At 43.9% G+C, this 16,739-nt stretch overlaps 1 protein-coding gene across 25 annotated transcripts in view; it reads left to right on the top strand.

The window, feature by feature from the left end:
- The window catches only part of Magi1 (membrane associated guanylate kinase, WW and PDZ domain containing 1), a 589,708-nt gene that overhangs the window by 525,997 nt on the left and 46,972 nt on the right, over positions 1–16,739 (top strand). The window lies entirely within an intron of this gene.

Here is a 16,739-nt window from a genome sequence, read left to right on the forward strand (position 1 = left end):
TCATGCCATAAATCAGTGGGTTTTTGCTGATACTGCTAATATCACAAGCATGTGGCTGGAGGTGGCATTTTACTTTACAAAAGAAGCACAGCACAAGCCCTCATCAGAACCTGCAGAGTCACAGTCTCAGTGTGTGGTGCTTGGGCATCTATATCTTCACGTAAGAAGCTCCATGGCTGATTCTGAGGTGCAGCCGGAGTTGCAAATAGTGTTAGGATCCTGATCTCATAGTTCCTTCTGGTTTTGATTTCACGAAGTACATCTTGGGGGAAAGCAAAACAATTTCATTTCTGAGTAATTTTTTTGTTGTTGTTAGCTAGGTGCAGTGATGCACATCTCTAATCACAGCTGCTTGGGAAGTTCGTACAAGAAGATAAGTTTGAGACCAACTTGGGCACTTAGTGAGAGCCTAGATGTACCTGAGTGTTAGAGTGCCCCTGGGTTCAATCCTTGGTACAGGAAAAGGGTGGTCTATTGCTTTCTCTTTTTATTTCTTGGTGCTGCAGGTTGAATCCAGGGCCTCATACATAACCTACCAAGCACCTACACTGTCACTGAGCCTTAAAGATTTCTTTGTCAGGTTCTATTTTTTATTAGACATGTTGCAGACGCGTAATGATTGCCTTCCTCTTGAGGAGTTGGTACATGTGCAAAACACATCTTCGTTCTTTTTTCTTCCTCTACCTCTTCCCTTCCACCCTCCCCACTTTGCTCTTTGGTCCCCATCTCTTGCTCCTCTTTCCATTTGCTAAAGATCTATTTCCCAACTTCCTATGATTGCTTTTATTTTGCTTTATTTTGCTTTTTTTTTTTTTTTTTTTTTTTTTTTAATGTTTTGGGCTTCTCATGTGAGAGAAACCAGGCCATATTTAATCTCGGGTCTAATTTATTTCACTTAATAGTATGGTGTCAAGGTGCATCCATTTCCCTACAAACAGCTCAAGTATACCCTTTTCTAGCAGAATAATATTACATAGTGTATAAGTATTATATTTTCTGTATCCGTTTCACCTGTTGATAGATGTGTAGGCCACTTCTAAGATTTAGCTATTGTGAGTTGTGCCGCTGTAAACATGATTATACATGTGTCAATGTATGTGTGAACTGTCACACTTGGGAAGAGACCTAGAAGGGGAATGGCTGGGTTGAATGGAATTCCTAGTTTTAGCATGTTGTAGATTCTCTATACTGATCTCCATGGAGGTTGTACTAGTTTATATTCCCACCATCAGCATAGAGAGGCTCCTTTCTCTCCCTCCCCTGTAGCCTCTCCAGCATTTCTTATTATTTGATTTCTTGGTGATGATCATTTTTCCTACAGTAAGATGAAATCTTGTGTTGTTTTAATTTGCATTTCTCTAATGGCCAGTGATATTGAATACTTTTTCATGCATTTATGGCCATTTGCATTTTTTTCTCCTGAAAAGTATTTATTTCAGTTATCCTTTTTTTTTTAAACCTAGGTCTTTAAAACTGTGTGTGTGTTAGTTTTTCGAGTTCTCTCTATATTGTAGATACTAGTTTTCTATTCAAAGAATTGCAGTCAGCAATTTTTTCCCATTCTGTAAATTGCCTCTTCACTCTGTTGTTTCCTCTGATGTGGAATTTTGTTTTTAATTTGATGTGATCTCATTTGTTAATTCTAGGTATTGTTTCTTGTGCTGTTGGGGTTCTGTTCAGAAATCATTGCTTACATCTTGTCTTCAAGAGTTCTGCCTATTTAATCTTCCAGAAGAATTTCATCCATTTAGTACACAGTGAGAGATACATGTATAGATCCAGTTGTCTGCATGGTACTGGCACAAAATCAGACATCAGAATCAGTGGAACAGAGAAGAAGCAGGAATGACCCCAGGTGCAGTCAGCCATCTGGTCTTTGACAAGCACAGACACTAGAGGAAAGATGGCCTCTTTAGTAAATGGTGCCTTTAAGTTTTTATAAACAAGATTTCTCAGTCTGCTTGGCGGTCCTGCCACCTTTTCCATGTTGTATTTCAGCAAACAAAAGGGAGGTTGGATACTGGAGGTGCTTATTTTGCACACAATCTGCACTGGTTTTTATTGATCACAGAAGCAGTGGACATGAATATTGCTCATTATGTATGGAATATTTCTGTTGGTTCACTAAGTAACTTTAGGGTCTGATTCTAAGGAAGTAAGATGTTCAAGGCCAGATGTGGTGGGGCACACCTGTAATTGCATCCCTTGGCAGGCTGAGGCAGGAGGATCACTGTCAGCCTAAATTACATAGTGAGATCCTGACTGAAAGAGAAAGAAAGAAAGCAAGTAAGCAAATAAGAGAAAGAAATTCCTGGAGGGCAGGACTGAGTCCAGCTTTTCCTTATGCCACAAGTACATCGTGGGGAACCCAGCCTGTGGAAAAGTCTCCGTAAATAATAGTTGAATACATTGAACTTGATTCAAAAGACTCAGTACATGATTGATCAGATTGCTGTACAGCCACACTTTGTAGGTCTAGGAGGATAATGATGAGTGTCAAAAGGCAGCAAAAAGAGGAAGGTGTAGTAGTGGGAATGGTGTCACTGGCATCATTTTCTGAGGGCAGCTATGTCCAGGACTGTGACAGTGTTCAGGCTGTGCATGAACACACACACATGCACAACAAAATCTAGAAATCCACTGTTGCTGTCACCAAACAGGGAGGCCTCCAACTTGCAGTGTGATTCTGAGTCAGATTCTCTGGGAAATGATGGCCCATCCCTCCACCATAGAAGAAGGGGGCTCCCACCATCGCAGAAAAAGGGGAGCAATTGCTTTTGTTTTAGGTGAATGCTACATCTCAATTTGCTTCATAAAGAATGAAGGGCAGACTCCTAGCTTGGCTGGGAAATCTCACAGCAGGCTAGTAGTGGTGATAGCAAACACTGCTGAGATGCGCCCAGCTTTTTGTGTGGTGTTTGGGTAGCCCTTGGAGGTGAGTAAGCCTTTGCTCCCCCTCAGGGAAAGGCAAGTTGATACCTAAAGATCTGCCATGGTTAACCCCAAATCAGACACCTGGCGAATGGCAAAGGTATAATTCGAACCCAGGAATTTTGGCTCCAAAACGGCCTCTTGGCTTAGAGGCTGCAGTGGCATAAGAAACCACTGAAGAGTGCATCGCACATAAAGGAATGGCTGAGGTCTGGAGCCTTTGGGCAAACCGATGCCACTTCACACCCATCAGAATTTACTGATGATACTTAGTTTATTAAGTCATCCATCCAGACGGGAGAAGCTGTGCCTGATCTCATCATCCAAGCACACACGTCATTAGCATCAGCTCCTGTGTGTGTTTTTCTTCTGAAATGAGGCAAAACCAGCATCATTAAAACCCCAGAGAGCTGCACACGTGGGTTAAATTGGGTGATCAGGCGCCTCTCCTCTCTGCCTCCTGGTCTCAGACCGGAGAATGAATTGCAGATTGTACCTCTCAGGTGTTGGACTGCCAGGAAGTCTTACACTGAGTTGCAGGGCCTCAGAGAGGAGGACGGGATGTTTGCACCATGAGGTCCAACACTGAGTCCTGTGTGTGCACTTCAGCAAGCGCAACCCTTCTCAGTACACCCAGGCTCGTCACAGCCCACCCCGTGGCTTCCATCGTCTGTCCTGAGAGGTAGAGCGTCTGAAGCGGAGAGGACCAAGTGTCAAGACCGAGCCTGTGTCAGCTTGGGCTGCTTGCTGTTCCCAGATAGCCTCAGGACTCCCAAGACCCTTCATCCCCGCAGCCTGCCTGACCTCTCCACACGCAGTGACCAGCACCTGCCACCAGCACCTTCCCCTCATTCCCTCTTCCTCGTGACACTTAGACCCTGACCCTCCCCCCTTTCTCCGAGGGTAAGTTCTGAGGACCCAGCGCATGCCTACAACTGTAGACTATGTTGAACCCTATAAATACTATGGGGTTTTTTGGTACATAAATACCTATAGTAAAGTTTAATTTGTTAATTAGGCACAGTGGGAAATTAGCAACAATAGTAATAAACTAGGACATTTATTCCAACACACATGCTATCAGAGCAAAAGACAGCTAATATTTACAAAATGTTTGTTTTTGGAGTTTTCTATTTAAAATTGCTAGACAGTGCATAACTGAAACCATAGGTGAGTGTCACCTCAAGTGAAAGCCCCAGAGAAGAGGAACCCCTGTACTTCCTGGGGATCCCCCCAAGACCTGGAACTTGGTCTCACATATTACTTTATCCTCACTGCCTGAACCTTGCAGAACATGCTGTCGGTGTTCAGGAAATCTCCTGTCTTAAGTGAACACTGAGGTAAAGCCGGGTGACACCTTCTCATGAGCACTCATCCTCTGGAGAACTTTCTGTGACAGCTCAGTGTGTCAGTTAGTGCTCACGGAGAAACAGATTTAACATGAGATGTAGATAGGAGGATTGCGAAGTTGGCTCACAGTGCCACCTGCCCTCAGAGTCCACTGTGGAAGGGTGCCAAGGCCGTCTGTGCACCGGGACCCAGGGTGCAGTGGAAGGCCTGCTGTGCTGCAGAGTCCTGTGTGAGGCCTCATGGAGACCACAGGGCCTGCACTGGACACCAGGGGACGCCGTCCTGGGAGAAGGTGGACACTGGAGTGCCTCCGAAGAGACAGAAGTTATCCTACCTTCCTTGTGCGCTGCTCACACCCAGGAGGGCTCTTCCACCTTCAGCAAGTCCCTTAGCCACACCCAGAACCATACTGATCCAGGCTACTCCAGTGTTTCTCACCCACACAGACGCAGCAGTTAACTGTCACCAAGGAAACTGCCAGCACCGCACAGCTAGAGGCGACAGCTGAACCCAGGTCTGTGTGCCACAAAAGCCTGCATGCCATATCACGGTCCTTCATGGAGACAGAGAGCTGCCCTACAGGTGTCAGTGGGTACCAGAGCAGCATCCCCAAGACACACGCCAGTGAGTCCCAGTGACTCCAAGGCACAGTCGCTAGCATGGAGTCCTCACCATTTATGTGTGAGAATGAAATGTAGTTTAGCCCAGGTGGCTGCTTTTCAAGGGCTCAGCGGCCACAGGTGGCTTGTGGCTGCCCCCCTGGGCAGTGCAAGGAGAGCAACCCAGGAAGTCCTGCAGGGCACCCTGGGCCTGGAGCAAAACCATATTATCTTCAGAAGTCGGATTCTGAGCACCCTGTGTTTTACCTTCTCTCTCTTAATTTTGTACCTTTGAATAGAGGGAAACAGGGAAAGGTAGAGAAGTGCTTGGTTAATTGTTTCTAAGCAGGGCTGGGGGTTTAGCTCAGCGGCATAAGCACCTGCCTTGAAAGCAGGCAGTCGTGAATTCAATCCCCGGTACCGATAAAAAGGAAAAAGACAAAAAAACAAAAAAATTGTTTCTAAGCAAGAGAGCAGGAAAGCAGGTCCTGTGTAGTTAGTGCTACTCTAATCTAACCTGTGTTACACAGATGTTGAGAGGCACCAGAAGTTGAGGCCCCAGAACTTAAGACTTACAGGGTCTAAGCGGGTGATCTCCACTTCTCCACCCTGCAGGGTCTCCCAGTGCTGGGGAGAATGTAGGTCCTAACCTGACGGAAGCATTACGTTCACACCCTAAGTTAATGCTTATGAAGTTTTTTTCTGGTTTTGTTTTTGGTGGTACAGGGGACTGAACCCAGGCCCTTCACAGTGAGCTGCATCTCCAGCCACCGTTTGTGTGTTTGTTTTTTATTTAGAGACAGTATCTCACTAAATCTGTGATTCATCTGCCTCAGCCTCCCAAGGGAGCTAGGTTTGTAGGCATGCCCTATCTGGTCTGGCTGAGGAGCTTAATTTAAATCTTGTTAAAGTCTGTTCATCTAAAAAAGTGAATAAATGTTAAAACACAAGGAAAACTCAGTGGAAACTGAATATAAAATATATATTACCTGCCACCTGAACTTACCAGCAGGGTTCAGTTCCTCAGCTGCCAGAGCTTTCTTGGAGTATCTGTCTGAGTCAGTGTCACAGACCCCCTGACCTCATTGCTTACTTAGGGTGCTTAGCTCTTCTGGTGCTTCTGAAAGTTGAGTCCTTTGTCAGATCCAGTATGCTGCTTACTATCCTCCTGACGGTTAGAAGTTGTTCAGGTTAAAATGCAGGAAGTTCTACCACTTCATGGTACCAAACAGGATGCCATTCACATTTGCTGTTAAGGAGCCTTCTCGCCTCTTTTAGGAATGCAGCTTTAGGTTATTTTAGTTTATTGCCATGGTTTAAAGTGTCAAGTGTTTTATTGCAGAATTCTTTATAGAATCTTAGGTCACATTTACATTTATGATGACTTACATCAAGAGATGAGAGAAAAATAAAAAAATGTTTCTATTTTGGTTCTGCCTTTCATTATGTAATGCATGAGAATTATCCCTCATTTTTACAACTTCAAACAAACCTGGTCTCTGTTTGGTGTCTTAATAATTTTTAAATCTAATCAGCTTCCCTTGCTTGGTATAATATTTATAAGCAGTTCCAGATATAACTCGGATAGCTGAGGTTTCTACCTTTATATTCAAAGTGTGAAGTGGCTGATATGCCTAAAGTGTAGCCTTTTCCTGCTAAGGCAGTGTCTCCTCCTCCTCCTCACAGGCAGGCGTAGTGCCCCATGTCACTCACTCTTGCCTACACTTCTGTAAATGTGTGTGTGACTGTTAATTCTCTCAAGCAGCAGTATATCCCCTTGCCTTCCTGGAAGAGTGGTGGAATTTCACTGGCTTGCCTGACAGTCTGCGGCATTATTATCCTGTGCTTCTGTCTACAAGGCTGAATCTGAAAGCAAGGAAGTTACTTCTGTATTCCTTTTGGGGGCACAAATTCATTAACTCCATTGGCCAGTCAGTGAGTGGGCATCAGGAATGGTGCCAAATCTGCAAAGAAAATAAACAGGCTTGTGATTTCTGGAGTGTTTATTCCAGGGCAAGGGAAGAAAGAGTAAAAGTACATAGATGAGCAAGAGGACGTCAGACAGAGCAAAGTGCTCTGAGCACAGCTGAGCAGTGTAACCTGGGGAGGTGAGAGGGTGGAGCGAGCAGAGGGGAGGGACTAGATTTCCAGAAAGCAAAAGCAGTCAGCATGAAGATGCCAAGAAAGATGTGAGAGGAAGCTCAGTGTGGGTGGAAGCAGGCACGCAAGGGCACGTGGCTGGGGCCAGAGACCACTGGAGATCCTGTCTGTTTGCAGAGTGAAACACACGGGCATGTAGTGTGGAGACAGCCCTGACTGTGGTTCTAGCCAGCCTCCCTGGCCTACATGGGAATAGCGTATCTGAGGGGAGCAGGAGTGTAAAGAGGAGCAGTATTCGGTGGATGCTGAGGTCTGAATAAGGAGTCAGTAGCTCAGACTCAAGTGGTAAGGGGCAGATCGAGGGCAGCAGGGACTCGGGGTGTATAGAGAGCCACAGAGCTTGCCATGTCCATTCTAGATACACCTGCCAGCTTCCTTCAGTGAAGGGCGCATGGTAAAGGCCTGAGGCTCAGTCATGTTGACCTCAGTCCCCACTGCTTTATTCTGCCTGGTAGCAGATGAGATACGAATCGTTCTTGTGTTTCAAGAACACATGATGTGATCTATGGGCTGTAGTTCACTTAACCCTCGTGCAGGAAGAAAGGTGAAAAAAGAGGCTTTGCAGAGGTTTGCAGAGAGTGGGCTTATGCAGGGGCATGGAGATTTTTTCATAGACGAGCTACTTGAGAGACCCCCAGGTGACTTCCAGGTACACCAGAAAGGTAGGTGGCAGTTATCTGAGGGCTGGCATCGCGGCAGCAGAAACATACATTTATGGGCCATCAATACATCACTGAGTGTTCCATAAGCTCTGCCGTGACCTATTATTCGGTTGTAAAATCAACATATTGAACTGCAGCCAGTGTTTTTCCTAAAATTGAAACATTATAGAAAATATTAAAGTATACTATCCTCAATGAAGGTAAGCCTCTTTTTCATGACACATTTTCTTGTGCATATAAACGTATCACAAAACATATTTCTCCTTGTGGACCATGATCACCAACAGTTTATAAAACACCTGTGAACAGCGTTGGGGCCCAGGGGCTGAAGGAGGTTACCAGGCTCGAGAACACAGAGAAGACAAAACCAGTGGCTTCTTGTGATTCAGAGCTCAGCTCAAGGGGGAGACAAGGAAGAGCTGAAGAGGCAGGAGAAAGAAGAGAAAGAACAGGAAAATGACATGAGGTGACAGGGGTGACTTGGAAACAGACAGAAATTGCCATCTGGCAAAGGGAGAGATAGAAGCAGAGTCCGAGGAGGCAAAGCAGGGCCATCGCAGTGGAGGACAGCTGGACTCCGCAGAAGGCGGTGGGACTGGCTGGATGGCCCTACCTTCTTTTTACAGAAGGCAAACTCCTGAAATGACTATTTCAGGCTTCTGGTTCATGGACTTGATCAGGGTAACGCTATCGCTGTTCTCTGTCTCATTTCATGGTCCCAACAGTATCTATGGCAACCATCCGACCTATTCCTGGCCTTTGACAGGAGCTGGGGACCTTCTTTCTGCCCAACTTTGGAATAAAAAGAGCAAAGACAGGCTGCGAGTACAAACTAGTTATGGAGACAAAACTGGCAGGAATTCTACCAGAGTTAACATGTGTTTTGACTCTGTTAAGGTAGGGGTTTGGACCAGTGGTGAGTCAGGACAAAGAATGACAGGGTGGCTCAGTGATGCAACTGCCACACTCCAGTGTGCTGGGTCAGATTGTTCTTTGCCATGAGACTCTATCCTGTGTGTGGCACAATGTCCAGCAGCGTCGTCCTTGGTCTCTCCCCAGTAGGCACCCGTAGTGTATCTGTCCCCTCGCCAGTCATAACAGCTGAAATCTCCAGACCCTGGCCAGTTCCCAGGCAGGCACAGTTACCTTCTGCTAGGAACTCTTGAGACTGGAGGCCTGCTTTGAAGTGTGCACAGGACTTTGAGTTGTAAACTCCTGATCTGTGGGCAGCAGTTAACCGACCCATTCAGGTATATTTAGAAGTCCTTTAAAATTATTTAAACATTGGAGTGCCTTTAGCTGGAACCAGCAGCTCCACTCTGCTCCAGGCCTGCCGTTCCTCTCACCCTGCACGCTCTTGTTCACTACCTCATGCCTGCGGCCCCTGGCAATGGGGTTTGAGACCCCTGACCATGGCAGCAGGCTCTCAGCAGGGGGGCTCTGGTCACGGGCGAGTGCACATTTGCTGTGGACCTGGTCCCTCTGCATCTTCCCAGCATCAGTGCAGAGTTCTGGTCACTGGCTGCCTTAGCTTTCTGTCACTTTCGTTTTATTGGTGGTGGTTGTTTTTTTCTTTTTTCCTTTTTCAATGAAAGAAAACCAATAGCAGAGACATTTTCCCCTTTGAGGTTTTTAATACTCTTGCCTTAGTTACCTATGAAAGTTAATTTTTGAATTTTCAACAACTTTGCCTGCTGTTTCCCATGTGAAAAGCCTGTTCCAGGAGGAATATTATCATGAACTCGCTCTGTTGCAAGAAGGATCATTCTACTGTTTATTCTAAGCATTTTCACTTCTGAGTATCTTTGAAATTGTTATCGGAGGCAGAGAGCTTATTCTGTACAATATTCTTCTGCCTTCATTTCTGGCCACCATCCGGAACTCGGAATTTGCTGTGGTGTGTTGAATCTGCCCATGCGTTGTTACCCACAGATTTAAAATTATTCCCCAACTCGCAACTTGCCTGGTGTTTCTGTGTGTGTTCCTGCTCCGATGTTAATCATGCTTCCTCTCTGTGGGCATAACCTTTTTAGTTTAGAAACCTCATTGGTAGAATGTGTGTCTTCAAAAATAGCATTGGATCCATAGGAGCACTCGGTTTCCATGGGCAACATGAAACACGCCTTCTTGTGCCAAGTTCTCACCTGGGTTTATTTCACTCTTCTTCATAATGTTCGGTTTTCAGCGTTCTCAGTGTTTTGTTTTCTTGCCACGTACATGAGTACTATTCATTAGTCCATCCAATGAACCTTAGCACTGTGTTAATCTCTCATAGATGCTGACATACAAATGAACATCTAAAGTACAGTGCCGTTTCTCAGGCTTCTTTTCCTGGAAATTTGATTTGGCATATAATTTTTGCAGTACACATTCTGATATCTCACTTTTATGATCTTCATATTTGAGGAAAGAGTGTTCAAAAGACTCTTTCCCTGTATTGTAGACTAGCACCTTGAGGCACTAATGGTAAATGAAGTGAGACACACAGGCTTAAATATGGCATGTGGCGTGGTTTCTCTTATATAAGAAACCCAAAGTATAAACTAAAGAGCAAAATAAAATGTAGATAATAGGAAACAAGGAGATGGATCATTTGCAAATGGGAAAGGGACCAGGAGATAGAGGGAGAGGGGGAGAAGAGAGGTGAAGGGGAAGTAAAAAAGAATTCTGAGGGGCTGGAGATTTAGCTCAGCGGCATAAGCACCTGCCTTGCAAGTGTGCGGTCATGAGTTTGATCCCCTGTACCGATAAAAACGAAAAAGACAAAAAAAAAAAAAAAAAAAAAGAATTCCGTTGTGTCATGTACCCGTGCCACTTCCACACAATGAGTGTAGTCATTGTGTACTGCAGACATTTACGAAGAAGAGGAAAACAAATAGGAACCACAAAAAATGAGGCCTTTATTTTGTTGATTGAACAAAGGTAAAAGCTATATTTTTTTTATTTAAGGAGAAAAGAAAAAAAACAGTGAAAGGGTACAAGTTATACAGACTTACAGAAGAAAAAAATGAACAGTAGGAAATCATTAGTTAATGGATTACATATTGCCATCTTAGAAATAATTGTTCAAGTCACAAAATTAAAGCTTGTAGAGTGGACATTCCAACAATGATACTGCAAACAGATCTGTTCAATGATCCAATAAAACTCTGTGATATCATTTTCTATCTTATACACTTAAATATACATGCAGTTATATAGTTTAGAGCGCTTTCTTTTCCTCTCTTTTGTACAATGACTATTACACATTTTGGGTTTCATTGCTCCCACGGTTCTTATTGCTTTTTTGGAAGACAGTAAAACCAAATGAGACATAACAGAACAGAATCGGTCAAGTCAAAAGGGTGGACATAATAGATAATATAAAAACATAATACAAGGTGATCAACAATGGTTACCATAATGCCTCCCGCTATCTCTAATAGAATTGCCTATATCATTATTTATAATACAATGGAACAAAACAGTAAAGAACAAAACCAAAACATTGGAGACATTGTAGGTCTTCAAAAGTAGATAAAAGTCAAAAAGAATGGGCGTTATAATGAATCTCATTATCTTCACAGCTGATGCCTAAACTTTCGAACCTGATACTATCCAGCAAAACAGAATAGGGGAACATCAGTCAAAAACAAGATGGTGAGAGTAATACAGGGCTTCAAATCGAGACAATAGAAAGTCAAAGTGGGTTACTATATTATATCCTGCTATTTTTTCCCCTTAAATTAAACGGATAAAAATAAAAAAGTAAATAATGCAGTGGAGATTGAGAAAAAAGAGGGCATAACAGCGAAACAGGGGCAGATCAAAACATAACCATTTAAGCAGAATAGTGTTTCACCACCAGATAATTCCAACCCAAAAGTAGTTACCATATTGACTCTTTCCTTGAAGTCCTTGAGTACAACTTCGTATACTGTAGCATTAAGTATATCAAAACAATGTAAAACCATTTAAGAGAATGACAGCATTACAGAGTATTTAGAATCGACTAACAGAAAATGAACAATGGTTTCTGTATAATCTCCTTGTCTTTAAAAAATTTTTGCTTATACTATCGTACATAATAAAATCCAATAAGATACAACCTGTTTAGACCATTGGAGACAGAAGAACAAAAGCTAGATGAAACTTCAAAACAAGATGATACTAAATCAGTATTACCTATTAAGATGTCATTTTCTCCAAAATAGCTGTTCCTATCATCCAATCTTCTCTGTCTCATTTCTGTTGAGCTCTTTTTCTGTCAGTAGCTGTCAGTTTGTCTTCTTCATTTTGTTCTCTGCTCCATTCGTTGTGGCCTCCCCGCCACTATTTCTGGGTTCTTTGTATTTTTCTTTTTTTAGAATATCCTGCAATACTTTCTGTAGGGTTGAATTGGTGGTTGCAAATTCCCCCAGTTCCTCTTTATCCTGGAAGCACCTTGTTTTTCCATCAATTTCCAAGGACAGTTGTGCAGGATATCTCAATCTTGGCTGGAGATTATTATCTTTCAAAGCTTGAATTATTTCCCCCCATGCTCTTCGTGATTTGATGGTTTGTGCAGAGAAATCTGCTGTAATTCTGATGGCTGTTCCCTTGTAAGTGGTCTGTTTCTTGTCTCTTACAGCTTTTAATATTCTGTTCTTGTATTGAATTTCTGGAATTTTTATTATTATATGCCTGGGTGTTTCTCTGTTAGGGTTGTAGGTAGCTGGGGTCCTGTATGCCTCATATATCTGAGTATCTTTACCTTTTGCTAAATTAGGAAAATTCTCCTGGATTATTTCTGTGAGTAGCTTTTGTAGTTCACTTGTTTGTGTCCCTACTTCTTCTTTTATGTTCTTAATCCTTAAGTTATGGCTCCTCTTATCATCTTCTTGTCTTTGTATTATTGCTGTTTGTTTCTTTGTTATTTTTAAGAAGTTTTTCATTTCATTCTCCCATATTACGAGTCTGCCCTCCAGTTCAGATAGTCTGTCCTTAGTTTCTTTCAAGCTGTTATGCCAGTCTTGGATAGACTTCTTAATTTCTTGATAGTCCCTTTGAACCTGCTTCACGTACTCTATGCTTTCTCTGTTTTCTCCATCAAACAATTCTCCCCTCTTTTCCTGTTCTTCCATTCCACCATCTGTTTTTTCCTGGGTGGTGCTTAGCATTTCTCTAACTATTCTGCATACTTCTAGCTTCAGGTCGTTGATAACTTCATTCCTGAATTGGTCTATGAGGCTCTCTATATGGCGCTTAATGTCTATTGGTGCGGTGTCCGCTATTGCCTGTTTCTCAGAATTGGGGGCCGAGGAGCCTTTCTTGTTGCTTCCCTTCCCCATAATCTCTGTTCCTTATATATATGCAAGTTTACATAGGAGGCCCAGCTTCCCTGCCTGTCAGCCACAGCCTGATCAAATTGCGCTGGCTAGGTGTTCCCGCCCACCGCTGCGCACCAGGGAGTTACGGACTAGGCAGCCTACGTGGGAGTCAGTCACCCCTCTGGGCCACCGTCAGGCTCTGGGATCTGGGTTAGGCCAGCCTACCAAGTCCGCCCACAGCGTCACGCAGGCCAGGCACTTTTCACCAATCCCGTCCGAGAGGGGAATGTGTGGCTGGAGTCGCCACCGCGCCCTGCTCTTACAGGACTGCCCGAGCCCAGAAAGTCCTCCGCTGGAGTCAAACTGTGGTAGAGTGTCAGTTTCTCTCACTCACCTCACCACAAGTCAGTGTACGCCTCCTTGTCCGTCCTGTTTTCGACTCCGTTCTCAGACTCCCGTTCCCAGAGCTTCTGCGTGTCTCTCCTTGCCAAGCCGCTGGGGAGGCAGCCAGCCGCCGAGCGGCAGGAAACCCAAATCGCGGTTTCCAATGGCGCGGGGTCCAGCCTCCACACTGAGTCTTTTCTGTTCCTATTTTAGCGCCAGGACTGCATTCCAAGTTGGTTTCTCTCAGCCCAGTTCGTTCCTGAGTCAGCAGAGCATATCTCTACTGGCTCATGTCTCCTTAGTCCGCATCATTCCTGACTTCTGAGCAGAGCCTTTCAGAGAGCCTCTGGTAGTTGCTGTTATCTGTCCGCCATGTTCTCCCGGAACGGTAAAAGCTATATTTAAAAAGATTTTCTTGTGGTTGTATAAGCACTACTTGGTATTTTTTAGCCATTTGGCAGTCATTGGAGTTAAGTCTATGCTGTTTTAGATATTTTCTTTGTTTCTAAATAAAAATTGTTTGTGGGGACCAGGGATATAGCTCAACAGCACAGCACCTGCCTGGCAAGCGCAAGGTCCTGAGTTCAATTTCCGGTTTGTTTGCTTGTTTGTTTGTTTTTAAAGGGCTTGTGTTCTCTGTAGTTACTTTTACCATAGATACAACCTAACAGAGTGGCAGGTGATTTCATTAAAAAATGACAGCACTGCTCATGAATTAATGGATTTTAGGCTGTAGAGAGCATCCTTGCACTCTGGCAATTGAAGAAGGAAGAAAAGGCTAAATTCTAATCTGGCCCGGTAACACCCCACCTCTTAGTTTCAACCACAGTAAATCTGACCACATATCCCCTGGGGAGCCAAATCAATTCTAATCAAATCTATTTTAATCTCTTTGACACCCATTCCCATTTGTTTACTGGAAATACTGTGTTTTTATATGCAAATAAAATCTGTTTCTGGATTATTCATGATTCAGTTTGGATAGTGGTTATTTTCATTTGGGAATCCCTGCATTTCCTCTTGCTGTGCCTTTTGGTCTCCAATGGCATGTTCCTCCAGTAAACAATGAAAGGAGAAAAATCGGCACATAGAAATAGGTTTCTTATGAAGTGAAGTATTCCAGTGTGAAGGATTCTTTTCAGTAAGTTCCCTCCCTCCTCCATGTTTCCCTCCCTCTTTCTCTCTTTCTCTCCTTTTATGTGTGGAAAAAGAGTTGGCTGCCATTTGTCTTCCCCTCTATTAAATCTTTTGAAGTGTCCTTAGTTACAAAATAAGGAATTCACAACTTAATGGTCATTCGCTCAATTCTCCTTTACAAAAACGTGCTGGTTTGTGAGACCTAAAATCCCAGAGCCGCTGCTGCAGTGGCAGAGGTTGAGGGTAAGGCAGGGAAGGAAAGCAGATCACTGAGACCTGCATGAATGGGCCCTGGAGCCCAGCCCGCAGGAGGAGCGGTGAGGAGAGCCTCCTTCCACTGAATGCTATTTCCTAGGTCTCTGGATTCAGGAAGAAGCAGGGTTCAGGTCCAGCACAGGCTTGTATTTGTCACATACCTGCGCATTGTCCATACCAAATACAGACAGGATCGATTAGTCAGGCCTGTTCATGAAACTCTTTTTGCCCAATTTATGTTATTAAGGTAACTCAAAAGAATGTCAAATCCAAACAGAGAAAAAATTTGTAAGGTAGGCACAATCACTGTGCTTTGGGCATCCCAAAATACCATGGCTGATTTCTTTTTTTTCGGGGGAGAGGGTCTTTTTGAGACAGTGTTGCTATACAGTTCAGGCCAAGATGGTCTCAAACACAAGATCCTTATGCCTCAGCCTGCTGAGTGCTGGGATTACAGGCATGCGCCACCATGTCCAGCTTCATGGATGATTTCTTGTTGGCAAAAACAGCCTAGGAAACTTTATGACAGCTTTTAAAAATTTACTTTGAGTGTGTTTGCTTGCATTAAGATCTCTGCCTGCACTGACTCTTAAGCCTCAGTGTAGTGTGATTTACCAAGAAAAGCTGAAAAGAGCCTAAATCAGACAGCAGAGGAAGCAAGAGGACCAGGCACCGAATCCTCCCAGTGATGCATTTATTGACTTGAATGCTTGCTGGGTCAGCCGGCGTTTCATTTCCAGTGTACTTCTTCCTCCTTGCCATAAATACTGAGCTCTGTTGTACATCTTGTCCCCGATACAATATTTCCTTCCTTGGCCTCAGTCCTTGGACTGCTCCTGCATCTGAAATGTAGTTGACCTATAAACGTTATTTCTATCTGGACTCGTTCAGAATGAGGCGTTGGTGTGTGTGTGTGTGGGTGAAACTCATTCCACTACTCTAACCTTAGGTGCATCCAGTTGCTACAGTGAGTATTGAGTCACCAAAACCTGAAAGCTGATAACTGAACAAAGCGTGGGCTTCTCCTTCACACAGCTGTCTGGGCAGCAATTCATTAGAAATTGATGTAGTCAAGGAAGCAACTCCTCCCCCTCTGTAATTCATATAATCAGTTAGACATTGAGATATTGTTTCAACAAGAGGATTTTAAAGACATTGAATATCTCCACGGGAGATGAGAGTAGCTTCTCATCACATGTCCTTTGCTCTTTGGGTAAACTGACCCTTTCTAAATGGCTTCTTTGGGTCTCACTTCCAGACATTTTAAATAACGCAGTGCTGCAGGACTTGGGAGTCCAGTCACCTTGCCATTGTTAACTGTGACATGCCTGCCAAGGCTCGGGTGACTTCTAAATTTAAGAGACTGGGATAGAGCCAGGAGTGTCCTTGGCTACAGTGAAGCAGTTCTGTAAAAAGTTGATTGAAATTGCCAAACAGTGTATGCCCGGACCAAGCAGGCTGGAAATTTTTCCTCATATTTTGCAAAAAGATCTTGTGATGAGAATAATCATCACACCATCAGACCATTAAAACTGTCCAAAAGTTCATTGCTTTGCCTGAAGAAAAGGATCAGACATATCCTTTTCATCAGGGTTCATTTGATTTTTGTAGGAAAGGATAAGATATTTGAAGACTTATACCTCAGTATTATAATGAACGTTGCTTCTGGAGGCAAAAGACATGAGGTCTCCTTATCTGTGGTGTTTTTTGGACTTTGAGAGAGTCTTTGAGAGCATCCCCAATTCCTGGGGCCGGGAGTGGGGTGTTTGGGTGGTGGCAGGCGGCAGGCATGTGGTTGTGATGGGAAGTCAGGACACAAGGTGGCACAGTAGAACCTTTCTCTGCACTGAGGAAGGCAGCTCCCAGAGCCAAGCCGATCCTGGCAGCTCACCAATAAATCAAGAAGCTGACCAAGGATCAAGAGCTGTTAAATAGTCACTGCAGTGATGATGGTGATAAATGAAAGGCCGGGC

This window comes from Cavia porcellus, unplaced genomic scaffold (assembly GCF_034190915.1).
Source record: "Cavia porcellus strain 051 isolate PalLab524CR breed Dunkin Hartley unplaced genomic scaffold, mCavPor4.1 scaffold_10, whole genome shotgun sequence".
NCBI classification, from domain to species: Eukaryota; Metazoa; Chordata; class Mammalia; order Rodentia; family Caviidae; genus Cavia; species Cavia porcellus.